Genomic DNA, 15,598 nt, shown 5'->3' with positions numbered 1-15,598 from the left:
ACTTCTTCACACAGAGAGTGGTGAATCTGTGGAATTCTCTGCCACAGTAAACAGTTGAGGCCAGTTCATTGGCTATATTTAAGAGGGAGTTAGATATGGCCCTTGTGGCTAAAGGGATCAGGGGGTATGGAGGGAAGGCTGGGGCGGGGTTCTGAGTTGGATGATCAGCCATGATCATAATAAATGGCGGTGCAGGCTCGAAGGGCCGAATGGCCTACTCCTGCACCTATTTTCTATGTTTCTGTTACAGCCCAAGCACCCGCTGGCCCAGGACTCCTTGTTACTGGTAATATGCTGCAGTGTCCCGGCCATTAGGAGTTCAAAAACTAACACTCCTGTGTCAACCTACGGCAGAACAGGAACCTGAAGATCATCTGACTGGGCCAATGATCCGGTTGGAAAACCTGGGCGGGGGTCATTAGATGCCGGGGGTATGTTTTACATCGTCTCCAGCAGCTAAACTGAACACATTTTATCCTTACCTCATTGCTAAATGAGATCTTGCCCAGCTCAGCTGTCCATCATATTTCCTGTAGGCTAACAGGAATAAGATCCTTTTAATTAAAAATTGAAAGTAAAGTGCTGGAAACTCGGTACATCTGGTTGGATCTGTGGAAAGAGATACTGTGGAAGACCCAGTATCAGAACTGGGACTGTCCAAGTTGCTGCCCGATCTGCTGAATGTTTCCAGCATTTTCTTTTTTTACTTTAAATGATGCACAACTATTGACTGATTACAAGATGGTTGTGATGGCCTGAACAAAGTTGCATAAATGTAATGCCCACATTCATTAGCTTGCTCTTCATTACAACGCAGGGATAATACAGTTGATACAGTCAATGCTCACAACAACCTCCCCACCCCACTATCTTTATCAATCAATCATTTCATTCATTTTTTTTAAAAGTACATATATATGCAAACAAGAGAATTATCTCAAATATCTATAGCGATAACAATACATACAAAATGTAAAGTAAACATTGTCAAGATCACACATAGTATTAATCTAATAGTATATAATAAAAGAAGAATGTTTGCGTTATCAATTCTCCTCTTATCATTTCATAAAAAGAAAAAAAAGAAACTCTTGTAATTTTATATAGCTTAAAAAACCACTATTCTCTATAAACAAAAACAGAAAATAAAACAAAAAAGAGAGAAAAAGAAAAAAAGGGGGGACTGGGCAGCCCACACTGAGAGTAAGAGCAAGAAAAAAGAGAAACTCTGATCAAATCCAGTTTCGAGAAAGTAACTGGAAGAGCAATGAATCAAACAACATGAAAATATTGAATAAAAGGTCGCCAGGTTTCTTCAAATTTAAAGGATGTATCAAATGTCCGTCCTCTTATTTTCTCTAAACTTAGACAGGACACAATGGAGGAAAGTCAGTAAAAAATAGTAGCTGGATTAAAGTCCTTCCATTTAAGCAAAATGGTTGTCCTAGCCAATAAAGTTGTAAAAGCTACTATCCGTTGAGCGGAAACAGGAATACATCCTGCTTCTGGTGGAATAATCCCCCAAAACTGCTGTAAATAAATTCGGTTGTAGATCCAAATTCAAGACTTTTGATAAAGTTTTAAAGACATCTTTCCAAAAATTAACTCTCTTGATACAAGACCAAAACAGATGGGTTGAAGTAGCTACCTCAATATTACATCTGTCACAAATAGGATTAATATTGGGAAAAATACAGGCTAATTTATCTTTTGACATATGTGCCCAATGAGGGACAGTGACTAGAAGCAGGGTGAAGGCCAAAGTCTCTGAGCTTCTTGTCGATACTTCCCTCCTTCGTATGGCTACTGCTCTGCCCATGACTGCAAGGAACTGCAGAGAATTTTGGATGAGCTGAAACAAGCCCTCAATCACTCCACCCCAACATGGACTCTTCCTACACTTCCCCCTGCATCGGAAAAACAGGCCGTGTACTCAAAGATCCCCACAACCTGGGACATTCTGGCTGCAAACCCAATCCCGCATCGGGGAAGAGATACAAAAGCCTTAAAGTGCGTACCACCAGGCTCATGGACAGCTTCCTGTCTGCCGTTATAAGCCAAATGAATGGTCTCCAGTCCAATAAAATGAACTCGACCTCACAATGTAACTCGACATGACCCTGCCCCATATGTCTATCTGCACTGCACTTTCTCTGCAGCCATAATGCTTTGTTACAGTTATTGTTTTGTCGTATATCAGCTCAATGTACCATTGTAAAGTACTGATATGTGTGGATGGTACATTAGAATTTCACTGTAGTTCAGAACATGACAAGAATAAACAAATTCCCCATTTTAATTGTGTGGAAATATTAGACAGGCTGAGCTTCTGCTTTGGAGCTTCAGAGGGAAACTTAAAAGAACTGTCATCATTTCTGAGGAACGCAAACAAACGGAAAAGTTTCAGTCTTACATTTAGATTTGCGGTAACTGGGTCTCCCATGTCAATATCAGAATAAGGTTTAATATCACTGGCATACGTCATGAAATTTGTTGTCTTTGCGGCAGCAGTAGAACCTATTACATTACAATAGTTTTTAACAACTGTGAATGACAATAAGAATATATATATTAAATTGTTAAATTATATAAGCAGTGCAAAATAAAAATTTAAAAATGTAATAAACTATTTCAATTGTGTGGAACTATCTGATTGGGTTGTTGCTTTGGAAATTCTGGAGTGAAGCTTGACTGAACTGTACACATTTATGAGAAGCTCAGATAAACAGAAAAGGCTAAATTCTCACGTAAGTGGGTCATACACCCAGAAACATTGGCTGCAATTCGGCAGGTCGAAACAGTAGAATGAAAGATACTACCATATTACAGAAGAGAAAACATATTGCCCACCCACAACGAGAGGACGTGACAGATCCGGATCTCACTGCCTTGTCTGAACGGGCGAAAGATGAAGCTACACTTACACGTAGAGCAGTGACCTGCAGATGCTGCAGGAAAATGTGAACAGGAAACGGGAGCACGTGATGGGCGCAGGGTCTCCCACCTGGCCCGGTGACTCCGCTCCTCACCCCTCACACACTGCCCGACTCACCTGCCACATTTCCCACATTATTTCATACTTACAGCAGCGAAATGTTTAGCTTTCCCCTCCATATCTTCCCTGTCCCTTTCCCTCCACCCCCAGGTCACAGAGTCATGGGTTCCATTCCCATCCCGATCCGCCACACAATTTACACCCAATCAGGAATTGTGCAGGTTTCATTTAAAACACTTCGATGTTTATAAACACTAATTTCCATTCACATTTCTCCGGCCTCACTGGACAGAAACACTGAAACATCAAGTGAGAAACAGCAGGAGGTGGCCATTCAGCCCCTCTAACCATCAACAAGATGACAGCTGCTCTCCCATCTCAGCCACATGTTTCTGCCCGATCCTCATTTCCTCAATCCCTCCGGTCTGCACACATCTGCCGGCCTCTGTTTTATGTGAAGACGATCACCGAGTCTTCACCGCCCTCTGTGGTGGGGATTTACAGACATTCACCACCCTCGGAGTGGAGACATTTCCCCTCATCTCAGTCCCGGACAGTCCACCCCCTTTTTCAGAGACTGGGATCCCTGGTTCAACCAGTAATGATGTTGTGCATTTCAATGTGTTCACCTCTCAGTCCTCGATTCTATAACTGAAAGGGTTATCGCATTTGATCTTTCTTCATATGATGACCCCACCACTCTCTGTAATAAATAATCTCTAACCTCTTTGTTTAATCCCTTATGGTAGTGGTCGCCAACCCGTCGATCGCGATTGACTGGTCGATCTTTGAGACTTTCCCAGCAGATCCTGAAAAAAATCAAAAATAAATACACAAATACTGTTGTAATGTGAGCATTATAAAAATAAGTACAAACATTTGTAATACTAATTATGAGAATGGTAATATAGCAATACTTGCGCTATGGAAAGTTGTTTGTAAAGAGAGATTGTTTCTGGAACACTCACAAGACGCTGGAGGAACTCAGCAGGTCGGGCAGCATCTGTGGAAACCATGAGTCAACGTTTCAGGCCGGAACCCTTCGTCAGGACTGAAGAGGGAAGGGGCAGAGGCCCTATAAAGAAGGTGGGAGGAGGGTGGGAAGGAGAAGGCTGGTAGGTTCCAGGTGAAAAACCAGTAAGGGGAAAGATAAAGGGGTGGGAGAAGGGAGGCAGGGAGGGGATAGGCAGGAAAGGTGAAGAAGGGATAGGGGAAAACACAATGGGTAGTAGGAGGAGGCGGAACCATGAGGGAGGTGATGGACAGCTGGGGGAGGGGGCAGAGTGAAATAGGGATAGAGGAAGGGAGTGGGAGGGAATTACCGGAAGTTGGAGAATTCTGTGTTCATACCAAGGGGCTGGAGACTACCTAGACGGTATATGAGGTGTTGCTCCTCCAACCTGAGTTTAGCCTCATCATGGCAGTAGAGGAGGCCATGTATGGACATATCTGAATGGGAGTGGGAAGCAGAGTTGAAGTGGGTGGCAACTGGGAGATCCTGTCTGTTGTGGCGGACGGAGCGGAGGTGCTCGATGAAGTGGTCCCCCAATCTGCGTCGGGTCTCACCGATGTAGAGGAGGCCGCACCGGGAGCACCGGTTGCAATAGATGACCCCAACAGACTCACAAGTGAAGTGTTGCCTCACCTGGAAGGACTGTTTGGGGCCCTGAATGGTGGCAAGAGAGGAGGGGTAGGGACAGATGTAGCACTTGCGCTTACAGGGCTAAGTGCCAGGTGGGAGATCCGTGGGGAGGGATGTGTGGATCAAGGAGTCGTGGAGGGACCGTTCCTGCGGACAGCGGAGAGGGGTGGAGAGGGAAAGATGTGCTTAGTGGTGGGGTCCTGTTGAAGGTGGTGGAAGTTGTGGAGGATAATGTGTTGGATTCGGAGGCTCGTGGGTTGGTAGGTGAGGACAAGGGGAACTCTGTCCCTGTTGTGGTGACGGGAGGATGGGGTGAGAGCCGAAGTGCGGGAAATGGAGGAGATGCAGGTGAGGGCATCATTAATGACAGCAGAAGGGAAACCACGACCCTTAAAGAAAGAGGATATCTGAGATGTCCTGAAGGAGAGGCATTTTTAACATTATCTCAAAGGTATTGAATATAGATATCTCTCCTCATCCTATTACTGCTATCTTTGGATTAACCTAAAATTTCCAGTAATCTTTCCCCTTCAGCCCGTAGAGTGATTGCATTTCTTACTTTAATGGCGAAAAGATGTATCTTACAACATTGGAAAGAGACTAATGCTCCAACTACGTTTTTTTGGTTTTCCCAGACGACATTATGCTTAAATTTGGAGAAAATTAGAAGTAATCTTTATGATTCTTCAGTTAAATTCGATCAGACCTGGAGATCTTTTATTCAACATTTTCATTTAATGTAATTTTTTTTCTCTCGGTCCTTATTTATATTCCCTTCTTGTTTATTTTCAACTGTTTTTAATGGAGGTCGGGTTTGAGGACGTGATTTTAAGTTCTTTAACTCTACTTGTTACCAGTTAGCCCATTGCTTTGCTTTGCCTTTAGTTTAGTTGCACGGTGGGGTTTTTTGGGGGTTTTTTTGGGTTTGTTTTTCTTTTTCTATTGATATATATAAAATTAGTATACTACTATATTACCTTGTTATTTTATGTTTAAATTGCACTGTTGGTATTAATTTTTTTTGTATTAATATTTCCTATAATATATTATATTCCATCAGTGTATTAGTGACTATATGGTTTACCTTCTGTGTACTTATTCAATAAAAAGATTTAAAAAGAAAGAGGACATTTGAGATGTCCTGGAACGGAAAACCTCATCCTCCGAGCAGATGCGGCGGAGAGGGAGGAACTGGGAATAGGGAATGGCATTTTTGCATGTGGCGGGGTGAGAAGAGGTATAGCTGAGGTGGTTATGAGAGTCAGTGGGCTTGTGGAAGATGTCAGTGGACAGTCTGTCTCCAGAGATGGAGACCGAGAGATCGAGAAAGGGGAGAGAAGTGCCCGAGATAGACCAAGCGAATTTGAGGGCTGGATGGAAGTTAGAAGTAAAGTCGATGAACTCAGCATGGGCGCAGGAAGCAGCACCAATGTAGTCCTCAATGTACCGAAGGAAAAGTTGGGGATCAGTACCAGAATGGGTTTGGAGCACAGACTGTTCCACATAACCAACGAAGAGGCAGGCAACACACTTCAAAGTTGCTGGTGAACGCAGCAGGCCAGGCAGCATCTCTAGGAAGAGGTACAGTCGACGTTTCAGGCCAAGATCCTTCATCAGGACTAACTGAAGGAAGAGTGAGTAAGGGATTTGAAAGTGGGAGGGGGAGGGGGAGATCCAAAATGATAGGAGAAGACAGGAGGGGGAGGGATGGAGCCAAGACCTGGACAGGTGATTGGCAAAGGGGATATGAGAGGATCATGGGGCAGGAGGTCCGGGGAGAAAGACGGGGGTGGGAGAAACCCAGAGGATGGGCAAGGGGTATAGTCAGAGGAACGGAGGGAGAAAAAGGAGAGTCAGAGAAAGGATGTGTGTATATAAATAAATAACGGATGGGGTACGAGGGGGAGGTGGGGCATTGCAGAAGTTAGAGAAGTCGATGTTCATGCCATCAGGTTGGAGGCTACCTAGACGGAATATAAGGTGTTGTTCCTCCAACCTGAGTGTGGCTTCACCTTTACAGTAGAGGAGGCCGTGGATAGACATGTCAGAATAGGAATGGGATGTGGAATTAAAATGTGCGGCCACTGGGAGATCCTGCTTTCTCTGGCGGACAGAGCGTAGGTGTTCAGCAAAACGATCTCCCAGTCTGCGTCGGGTCTCAGGCATAGCTAGGGCCATGCGAGTTCCCACAGCTACACTCTTGGTCTGAAGAAAGTGGGAAGAACCAAAAGAGAAGTTATTGAGTGTGAGAACCAATTCCGCCAACCGTAGGAGGGGAGTGGTGGTGGTGGGGATCTGGTGAGGTCTATTATCCAGAAAGTAGCGGAGGGCTTTGAGGCCTTCTTCATGGGGAATGGAGGTGTATAGGGATTGGACATCCATAGTGAAAATGAAGCAGTTGGGACCGGGGAACTGGAAGTTATTGAAGAGGTGGAGGGCATGGGATGTATCCCGGATATAGGGCCTCTGCCCCTTCCCCCTACAGTCCTGACCAAGGGTTCCGGCCCAAAACGTCGATTGATCTTTTCCACGGATGCTGCCCGACCTGCTGAGTTCCTCCAGCATGTTGTGAGTGTTGCTTTGACCCCAGCATCTACAGATTATTTTGTGTTTGAGATTGTTTCTGGGTTGTGGGGTTTTAGTTGCGTTCTTTCTGCCCAGTGCACATGTTCTCAATATGGATTCTCAATATTCCTGGATTTCAGTGCTTTAAAAGGGATACAGAGGGCGGAAAAAGGGGAGGAGGGGTGGCATTACTGGTCAGGGATACTATTACAGCTACAGAAATGGTGGGTAATGTAGCAGGATCCTTTTTTGAGTCAATATGGGTGGAAGTCAGGAACAGGAAGGGAGCAGTTTCTCTATTGAGGGTATTCTATGGGCCCCCTGGTAGCAGCAGAGATACAGAGGAGCAGATTGGGAGGCAGATTTTGGAAAGGTGCAAAAATAACAGGGTTGTTATCATGGGTAACTTTAACTTCCCTAATATTGATTGAACCTTGATTAGTTCCAACGGTTTAGACGGGGCAGAGTTTGTTAAGTGTGTCCAGGATGGATTCCTGTCACAGTATGTGGACAGGCCGACCGGGGGAATGCCACACTAGATCTAGTACTAGGTAATGAACCGGGTCAGGTCACAGATCTCTCAGTGGGTGAGCATCTGGGGGACAGTGACCACCACTCCCTGGCCCTTATAATTATCATGGAAAAAGATAGAATCAAAGAGGACAGGAAAATTTTTAATTGGGGAAAGGCAAATTATGAGGCTATAAGGCTAGAACTTGTGGGTGTGAATTGGGATGATGTTTTTGCAGGGAAATGTACTATGGACATGTGGTCGATGTTTAGAGATCTCTTGCCGGATGTAAGGGATAAATTTGTCCCTGTGAGGAAGATAAAGAATGGTAGGGTGAAGGAACCATGGATGACAAGTGAGGTGGAAAATCTAGTCAGATGGAAGAAGGCAGCATACATGAGGTTTAGGAAGCAAGGATCAGATGGGTCTATTGAGGAATATAGGGAAGCAGGAAAGGAGCTTAAGAAGGGGCTGAGAAGAGCAAGAAGGGGGCATGAGAAGGCCTTGGCGAGTAGGGTAAAGGAAAACCCCAAGGCATTCTTCAATTATGTGAAGAACAAAAGGATGTCAGGAGTGAAGGTAGGACCGATTAGAGATAAAGGGGGGAAGATGTGCCTGGAGGCGGTGGAAGTGAGCGAGGTCCTCAATGAATACTTCTCTTCGGTATTCACCAATGAGAGGGAACTTGATGATGGTGAGGACAATATGAGTGAGGTTGATGTTCTGGAGCATGTTGATATTAAGGGAGAGGAGGTGTTGGAGTTGTTAAAATACATTAGGACAGATAAGTCCCCGGGGCCAGACAGAATATTCCCCAGGCTGCTCCATGAGGTGAGAGAAGAGATTGCTGAGCCTCTGGCTAGGATCTTTATGTCATCGTTGTCCACGGGAATGGTACCAGCGGATTGGAGGGAGGCGAGTGTTGTTCCCTTGTTCAAAAAAGGTAATAGGGGTAGTCCACGTAATTATAGACCAGTGAGCCTTACGTCTGTGGTGGGAAAGCTGTTGGAAAAGATTCTTAGAGATAGGATCTCTGGGCATGAAGAGAATCATGGTCTGATCAGGGACAGTCAGCATGGCTTTGTGAAGGGTAGATCGTGTCTAACAAGCCTGATAGAGTTCTTTGAGGAGGTGACCAGGCATATAGATGAGGGTAGTGCAGTGGATGTGATCTATATGGATTTTAGTAAGGCATTTGACAAGGTTCCACATGGTAGGCTTATTCAGAACGTTAGAAGGCATGGGATCCAGGGAAGTTTGGCCAGGTGGATTCAGAATTGGCTTGCCTGAAGAAGGCAGAGAGTGGTGGTGGAGGGAGTACATTCAGATTGGAGGATTGTGACTAGTGGTGTCCCACAAGGATCTGTTCTGGGACCTCTACTTTTCGTGATTTTTATTAACCACCTGGATGTCGGGGTAGAAGGGTGGGTTGGCAAGTTTGCAGACGACACAAAGGTTGGTGGTGTTGTAGATGGTGTAGAGCATTGTCAAAGGTTGCAGAGCGACATTGATAGGATGCAGAAGTGGGCTGAGAAGTGGCAGATTCAGTTCAACCCGGAGAAGTGTGAGGTGGTACGCTTTGGAAGGACAAACTCCAAGGCAGAGTACAAAGTAAATGGCAGGATACTTGGTAGTGTAGAGGAGCAGAGGGATCTCGGGGTGCATGTCCACAGATCCCTGAAAGTTGCCTCACAGGTGGATAGGGTAGTTAAGAAAGCTTATGGGGTGTTAGCTTTCATAAGTCGAGGGATAGAGTTTAAGAGTCGCGATGTAATGATGCAGCTCTATAAAACTATGGTTAGGCCACACTTGGAGTACTGTGTCCAGTTCTGGTCACCTCACTATAGGAAGGATGTGGAAGCATTGGAAAGGGTACAGAGGAGATTTACCAGGATGCTGCCTGGTTTAGAAAGTATGCATTATGATCAGAGATTAAGGGAGCTAGGGCTTTACTCTTTGGAGAGAAAGAGGATGAGAGGAGACATGATAGAGGTTTACAAGATAATAAGAGGAATAGATAGAGTGGATAGCCAGCGCCTCTTCCCCAGGGCACCACTGCTCAATACAAGAGGACATGGCTTTAAGGTAAGGGGTGGGAAGTTCAAGGGGGATATTAGAGGAAGGTTTTTACTCAGAGAGTGGTTGGTGTGTGGAATGCACTGCCTGAGTCAGTGGTGGAGGCAGATACACTAGTGAAGTTTAAGAGACTACTAGACAGGTATATGGAGGAATCTAAGGTGGGGGCTCATATGGGAGGCAGGGTTTGAGGGTCGGCACAACATTGTGGGCCGAAGGGCCTGTACTGTGCTGTACTATTCTATGTTCTATGTGTGTAGTTCCCCCGCCATGCACCGCGTTTTCAGCGTAGCTTGTGCTGCATCAAAGTGACCAATTAGATTAGATAAGAGTACAGACTGTCGCAAACATCAATACATGGCCCAGATCAGAGGCAACGCAATCGGCAATCGCTCGTGATATCCTGATAGCATGGTGGAGGCTCCACTAAAGAGGGTGAAAACGTACAAATTCCATCCAGAATGGGAAGAGGAATTGCTATTTACCTTGGTGAAAGACAAGTGCGTATGTATGTTGTGCCACCAAACACAAGCACTGACTAAAAGAGGGAATCTGGAGTGGCACCGCAACACCAACCATCAGGAATTTAAAGACACCTACCCCCCACCCCCCCCCCCCCAAAGAGCACAATTCGTGCCTGGAAAGTTGAGGAGCTGAAATCGGGGTTGAAGGCCCAGCAATCGTTTTTCACGAAACATGCTGCTCAAAATAAGGATGCTATTGAAGCATCATTTCGTGTAAGTCACCTTTTGGCTAAACACAAGAAGCCTTTTACAGATGGCGATTTATTCAAGGAAACAATGGTCGTTACCGCAGAGACTGTTTTAATGACTTTAAAAACAAAAATGGCATCACAACCGCAAGACAAAATATACTGCTTGGCCCTGCAACAGTGACAAGGAGAGTAGAGTCATTGTCAGAGGACGTGGATATTTTTCACTACAGTTCGATGAATCCCTGGATGCAATGCAAACAGCTCAGCTTGTTGTATTTGTCAGAATGGCTTTCCAGAATTTTACAACAAAGGAGGACTTCCTCACTCTTTTGCAATTAAACGAGAGAACTAGAGGTGAGGATATTTACAATGAGCTTAAAAAATATGTCCATGAAAATGACATCTCCATTCATAAACTGGTGGCAATTACTACTGATGGGGCCCCAGCAATGCGTGGTGTCGCATTGGTTTTAAAGCACTAAAAGTCAGTGCCTACTTTGGGTCAATTTATCTATGTGAAATTGCATTTTCACAGATGAAAATTATTAAATCTAAGTACAGGAGCTGTCTGACTCACAGACACCTCACAGACTGGCTGTCTGTAGTTATGAGCCAAATTTCAGGGAACTAGCATAAAGGTATTCAGCCCCAGTCATCACACTGAGTGCAACAGTCAATTTTTATTCATGTATTTTTCGTGTTGAAATAAAATTAAATAATGAAACTTAGAATTAAAGGTGTGAAGTATTGTAATGTTCTTAAAGAAAGGCAGCCTGCTTGATATGCTAGTTACAGTGTTTTCTTGTTTGAATTAATTTGAAAGTTTGACAAAAGTACTTTGTGTAATTCAAATACAATAAAAGGCCTCAAATTGGAAGTACAATCTGAGCTGCCTTTTCTCTAAATGATTTAGTAGGTAGATCTTGCCTTTCACTAAGGTCGAGGTAGGGGATCTTGGGTTTAAAAAGTTTGGTGACCACTACTCTGCAGCCCCGTGTTGCCCCAACCACTCACCTCCCACCCCGTCACTATTTCCACCTTCCCACCTCCCCCTCACCTGGATCCACCTCTCACTCCCCAGCTCTTGCCCCATCCCCACCCCTCACCTCTTTTCTCGGACTATTTCCCGTCCACTCTCAGTCCAGAGGGAGGGTCTCGGCCCGAAATGTTGACGGTCCATTTCCCTCCACAGATGCTGCCCGACCCACTGAGTTCCTCCGGCAGTTTGTTCTTTGGTCTGTGTGACCCGTGTTAGTGTGGGGAGCGGGATTTTACACCATATTCCCGGTACAGTCTCAACAAAACACAAATAATTGTCACTTTGCCCGGACCATCGGCCCCGCTTGCAGGGCAACAGTCTGCCGGTGTTTGCCCCCCAATGTGGTGAATCGCCACCACCGTGGGCTCAGACATTTCCACAGATGAGCCCCTCCTGTCCCCACCGGGACAAACATCCTGTCCGCCCCCTCTCTCACCGTCTTCATCCTCTCCCTCCCCGGGGAACCGGCATCAAACCGACGGGCCGAGCGGTCTCCTCCTACCTCTCAGCGACACATCAGACTCCGGCCGCAGGAGACGCTTCACAAACGCCCCAACTTCCCTCGGAGGGAAATGGAAATAAATCAGAAAGCGGACATTTACTTTGACGGTTGTCCCGCCGTGACGGAAAGTTCGGGAGACGGTGTCAGCGGGGGTAACGCCCTCTCGGCTGGTCCGCCTCCGCTATTGGCTGGAAGCAGTGATTGACATCGCTTCGTACCAATGGGAATACCGCAGCGCGTGACTCCTCTGTTGACAGCGATGGGGGAGGGGCTAGATCCCACCGCCGACTCACTTCAACAAAGTACGGAAAACAACACCGCCCTGCCCGTACTGAGCATGCGCGATGTCGTCTGCGCGTCATCAGCGCGGTGGGCGGGGCCTCGGAACCAAACCAGGGATGCTGCGCGGGCGGGCTGGGAGATCCCTCCCGGTACTTATCCTTGTAAGCGGAACAAGTGCTACACATGCCCGTGCACTTCCTCCCACAGCACCTTCTGTATACTGGCGAGACCCGACGCAGACCGGGAGATCGACTCGCTGAACACCTACGCTCTGTCCGCCAGAGAAAGCAGGATCTCCCAGTGGCCGCACATTTTAATTCCACATCCCATTCCCATTCTGATATGTCTATCCACGGCCTCCTCTGCTGTAAAGATGAAGCCACACTCAGGTTGGAGGAACAACACCTTATATTCCGTCTGGGCAGCCTCCAACCTGATGGCATGAACATCGACTTCTCTAACTTCCGCTAATGCCCAACCTCACCCTCGTACCCCATCCCTTATTTATTTATTTATAGACACACATTCCTTTTCTCTCTCTGTCCCTCTGACTATACCCCTTGCCCATCCTCTGAGTTCCCCTCCCCCTTTTCCTTCTCCCTAGGCCTCCTGTCCCATGATCCTTTCATATCCGTTTTGCCAACAACTTTCCACCTCTTGGCTCCATCCCTCCCCCTCCTGTCTTCTCCTATCATTTTGGATCTCCCCCTCCCCTTCCCACTTTCAAATCTCTTACTAGCTCTTCTTTCATTTGGTCCTGACGAAGGGTCTCGGCACGAAACGTCGACTGTACCTCTTCCTAGAGTTGCTGCCTGGCCTGCTGTGTCCAGCAGCAACTTTAATGTGTGTTGCTTGAATTTCCAGCATCTGCAGAATTCCTGGTGTTCGCAGATGCCGCATCTCTGCGGCAAAACGGGATCACGTGACCCGGTGACGTCTCCTCGCCCCTCACACACTGCCCGACGCGTTTCCCACTTTATTTCATTATTTCCCGTATTATTTCAGCAACATTTTTAATTTTTCCCTCCATATCGTCCTTGTCCCTTTCCCTCCACCCCCCCCCCCCCGGGTCACAGAGTTCTCAGAGCTTTAGTTCAATTCCCATCCCGCTCAGACACACAATCAGACCCACACAGGAATTGTGCAGGTTTCATTTACATCAGTTCTATGTTGAAAACAATTTCTATTCGCTTTACTCCGGCCTCACTGGACAGGAACACTGAAACATCAAGTGAGAAACAGCAGGAGAATTGAAACAATTTTCAATCTTAAAAACAATGTCTTTTTTTCTTGAGACAGACATTGTAAGTGTTGGTTACTTCGATGTACTCTTATTAATTTTGGATAGTAACAATAAAAATATTTGAATAGAAAGAGAAACAGCAGGAGTTGGCCATTCAGCCCTCTAACCATCAACAAGATGACGGCTGCTCTCCCATCTCAGCCACATGTTTCTGCACGATCCTCATTTCCTCGATCCCTTCGGTCTCCACACATCTGCCGGCCTCTGTTTTATGTGAGGATGATCACCAAGTCTTCACCGGCCTCTGTGGTGGGGATTTACAGACATTCACCACCCTCGGAGTGGAGACATTTCCCCTCATCTCAGTCCCGGACAGTCCACCCCCTTTTTCAGAGACTGGGATCCCTGGTTCAGCCGGTAATGATGTTGTGCATTTCAATGTGTTCACCTCTCAGTCCTCGATTCTCTAAATGAAAGGGTTATCACATTTGATCTTTCTTCATATGATGACCCCACCACTCCAGGGATCAGTCTGGTGAATCTTCATTGCACTCTCCATAACAAATACTCTCTAATCTCTTTGTTAATCCTCTATGGAATTAATTTCCATCTTCTGCAGCCCCGTGTTGCCCCAACCACTCACCTCCCACCCCCGTCACTATTTCCACCTTCCCACCTCCCCCTCACCTGGATCCACCTCTCACTCCCCAGCTCTTGCCCCATCCCCACCCCTCACCTCTTTTCTCTGACTATTTCCCGTCCACTCTCAGTCCAGAGGGAGGGTCTCGGCCCGAAATGTTGACGGTCCATTTCCCTCCACAGATGCTGCCCGACCCACTGAGCTCCTCCGGCAGTTTGTTCTTTGGTCTGTGTGACCCGTGTTAGTGTGGGGAGCGGGATTTTACACCATATTCCAGGTACAGTCTCAACAAAACACAAATAATTGTCACTTTGCCTGGACCTCAATCAGTCCTCGATTCTCTAAATGAAGGGGTTATCACATTTGATCTTTCTTCATATGATGACCCCACCACTCCAGGGATCAGTCTGGTGAATCTTCATTGCACTCTCCATAACAAATACTCTCTAACCTCTTTGTTAACCCTCTGTGGAATTAATTTCCATCTTCTGCAGCCCCGTGTTGCCCCAACCACTCACCTCCCACCCCGTCACTATTTCCACCTTCCCACCTCCCCCTCACCTGGATCCACCTCTCACTCCCCAGCTCTTGCCCCATCCCCACCCCTCACCTCCCTTCTCTGACTATTTCCTATCTATTCTCTGTCTTAAACCCAGAAACCCCTTACATAAACAGGAGGAAATCTGCAGATGCCGGAATTTCAGGCGACACACACATGAGAGCTGGTGGTGAACGAAACTTTCCATCAGCATGATGTGGTTTTGACCTCCCTCCCTCCCTCCCGACCCGCTGCCCCTCAGCCCTCACCGTTTCAACACACTCAGTGTTCCTGCTTCTCCGGCAGAAGTGGACGACATAACAGTCCCCACAGCGGGCTCCGGCTGACTCGCTCCTCTTGCCCCCGTTTCCAGCACCGGAACAGGCCCCTCGGCTGACAATGTTGGGCTGAACCGATTAAGTTAGTAATAAAATGGCCAACGAAACTAATCCACTGCCTGGACGTCTTCCGCGTCCTCACATTCACCGGCCAGTCTAAACGGCTGTTAAGCGCCGCCAGAGTATCTGCCTCCTGCCCTCAGACCCCGGCCACGGGAGACGCTGCACAACTTCCCTCGGAGGGAAATGGAGATAAATCAGATAAATTCCCCGACTTTGGGACGGGGAAGTTTGAAACGGAAACGGGAGTAAAACGCCCCCCCCTCCCCGACGGAGGTTGCTCCTCCGCTATTGGGTGCAACCAGTGATTGACATCGCGGCGCACCAATGGTAATAGCGAATGTGTGACGTCGGCGCGTGCGGTTGGCGGGGAGGGGGCTGCTTGTGTGACGTCACCTGCGGGGGCGGGGAGTGTTTGGAAACACCGGAATGGACGTTTCTGATGATTTCGG

The 15,598-nt window shown here is 46.9% G+C and overlaps 1 protein-coding gene across 1 annotated transcript in view; it reads right to left on the bottom strand.

Annotated features, from left to right (window-relative positions):
- LOC140193685 (NACHT, LRR and PYD domains-containing protein 3-like) overlaps positions 1-15,383 on the bottom strand; it is a 112,996-nt gene extending 97,613 nt beyond the window's left edge. The window contains exons 1-2 of the mRNA XM_072250847.1: positions 15,018-15,383; positions 3,720-3,804 (exon numbers count right to left, since the gene is read on the bottom strand). The gene's annotated coding sequence lies outside the window, so the exon portion shown is untranslated. The remainder of the gene's footprint in view (positions 1-3,719; positions 3,805-15,017) is intronic.
- Positions 15,384-15,598: the final 215 nt, after the last annotated feature.

This window comes from Mobula birostris, unplaced genomic scaffold (genome assembly GCF_030028105.1).
Source record: "Mobula birostris isolate sMobBir1 unplaced genomic scaffold, sMobBir1.hap1 scaffold_710, whole genome shotgun sequence".
Taxonomy (NCBI): domain Eukaryota; kingdom Metazoa; phylum Chordata; class Chondrichthyes; order Myliobatiformes; family Myliobatidae; genus Mobula; species Mobula birostris.
The sequence above is the reverse complement of the archived record's forward strand: the minus strand, read 5'-3'. Positions and strand labels throughout refer to the sequence as shown.